Source organism: Palaemon carinicauda, unplaced genomic scaffold, assembly GCF_036898095.1.
Source record: "Palaemon carinicauda isolate YSFRI2023 unplaced genomic scaffold, ASM3689809v2 scaffold2126, whole genome shotgun sequence".
Taxonomy (NCBI): domain Eukaryota; kingdom Metazoa; phylum Arthropoda; class Malacostraca; order Decapoda; family Palaemonidae; genus Palaemon; species Palaemon carinicauda.
In genome coordinates this window covers 7,501-10,000 of record NW_027169730.1, presented here as the reverse complement: position 1 = coordinate 10,000, position 2,500 = coordinate 7,501, and the positions used below count along the sequence as shown (strand labels likewise).

Sequence of the window (2,500 nt, the reverse complement as noted above, 5' to 3'; positions counted from 1 at the left end):
AAAACATCAGCCACTACTACTACTACTTCTACTACTACTACTACTACTACTACTACTAAAACAACAACAACTACTACTACTATTATAAAAAAAACTCTAGCATCGCCCAATCTCACCCTCAATAAAAGAACAGTCTCCAAGAATGTTCTCACATAATTATGAACCGGAAGTCTTCGAACGCTTAATACAAAGGAGAACAATTTGCCAAACTTGATGCTTTGATGCTGTGCCCTGTCTCTGCTAATCTTACAAAAGCATCTTTTGTCAAAGACATACTTTGCTTGCAAGAGGTTTTATTGCTGGAATATTACCGTCGTCAACGAAATTGGAAGGAGGTTATGTTTTAACCCCCTGTCTTTAAAGGTTTAAAGGCCGCTCATGAATGGCACAAGCAAGGAACAGTGATATTGCCCTATCAAGCAGGACAATGTCCTAGAGACTGACCATATATACTTCAGAGCCCAAGTCAGGACCAAGGAGGGCCAGGCAATGAGTGCTGATGACTCACCATATACATAGAGGCTCCCCCAAACGCCCCATCCTTAGCTCACAAGAATGGTGTGGTTGCAGCGACCTAAGGAACTAACGTATTTGAGCGGGACTCGAACCCCAGTCTGGCGTTCACCAGTCAGGGACTTTACCAAATGTATGTTTGTTTGTGAACAGCTTCCTGGCCACAATTTTAATAGTAAGGTAATGAAACTTACAGGGATTAACTGTTATTAAAAAATCTGGATATCACTAAATTTTGGAAGATCAAGGTCAAAGGTTAAGGTCACGGTCAAGCAAAATATTCAATTCACGTAATCAGCCAAAAGTTTGGACATCGTTGTCACACAGACTTCAAAACTTGGTTCATATTTGAGTGTATGGAAATCCACGCCAATTAATACATGTTCAGGTCAAAGGTCAAGGTCGAAAAATGAGCGGAGGTATGCGCTCTACTGAGTGCCCCTCTACTTTATTATTGTAATTGGTATCTTATGTATTTGTAGTGGTTTCAAAATGTAGATGGTTGTGAAAGACAGTATAAATTCAGTATTGTATAATGAATTATTCAGTATTGTATTACATTTCTAAAAAAAAAATGTATACATTAATTAAAATCATACTTTTATAATATAAAAAATAGACGATTATGAAGACCTATACAATGGTTTTGAAATTTGACTATCTTTAACTGGGTGAATGGAAAATTTAGAGAAGTAATATAGTATATAATAAAAAAAGGCTAATTAATTTTTTTTCGAAAAATAAATTCATAATCAAATACAGCATTACTAACATTTAAATATATCCACAAGTATATAATTTACGTATTTTGGTTTTTCTTAGTTCGTTAGAGAAATAAATATAAATAATTCTTATATTAAAAAACACCTTGTTTTTACAAAAATGTTAATTCAAAATTCAAAATTTCGAAGTTTATCTCCGGTCTATTAATCAAAACATTTCATAAATAGAAAAAAATATTGATAATTTGAATAAATTCTTATATTACTGAAAAATCTTGCAATTACGAAAATGTTAATTCAAAATACAAAATTCAAAATTCAAAATCTCGAGGTTTAATATTGGTATATAAATAATTCGCATTTCATAAATAAAAAAAAATTATAAATTGAATAAACATAATAAAAAATAAAGAATATGAGAACAAAATGCGATTTAAATGAAGAGAGAGAGAGAGAGAGAGAGAGAGAGAGAGAGAGAGAGAGAGAGAGAGAGAGAGAGAGAGAGAGAGAGAGGCAAAACTCCAAGTAATACTTTAAAAAGGGGGGCATCGCCCCTTGAAATTACCACACCTCGCAAGATAGACAGAAAGCCTCCAACAAAGTCGTACTAAAATAAAAAGGGGTCATCGCCCCCTTGAAATTAACCCCCCCCCCCTTCGCAAGAAATCAAAAACTCAAATCAACAATAAACAGCACAAAAAAATAATGAATCAAAACACTTTAATGAAAGACTCCAACAAAGTCGTACTTAAAAAGAGAGGGGCATCACCCCCTGAAACTACCCCGACCTCGTAAGAATTCAAAAATTCAAACCAACAATAAAATACACAAAAAATATTCAATTAAAACACTTTAATGAAAGACTCCAAAAAAGTCGTACTTCAAAAGAGAGGGGCATCACCCCTTGAAACTACCCCGACCTCGTAAGAATTCAAAAATTCAAACCAACAAAAAAAAAAAACACAAAAAAATAATGAATTAAAACACTCTAAACACAATGAAGAGGTCAATTAACAGAGTTTATCTTCATTTGTGGTCAAACATTACCACAAGTAGCTCGTTTTTTACAACTGTATATGGGTTTATGACATAAACGATTTCATTAATTTTTTCTAAGCTTCAACTCGGTAATTACAAGTTTATGAGTATATAGTATATACATACATACACATGTATTAATGTCTGGATTCTCTCTTATACTTCGAGATCAGAAGCCCAAGGGAGAACCACTCAAAGACAATAGCTTCCACCTTGGGTCTCTGATC

The 2,500-nt window shown here is 33.6% G+C and overlaps 1 protein-coding gene across 1 annotated transcript in view; it reads right to left on the bottom strand.

The window, feature by feature from the left end:
• The window catches only part of LOC137636027 (uncharacterized), a gene marked incomplete at its 3' end in the record, with an annotated part of 11,785 nt that overhangs the window by 8,721 nt on the left and 564 nt on the right, over positions 1-2,500 (bottom strand). The gene's annotated exons all lie outside the window — the stretch shown is intronic.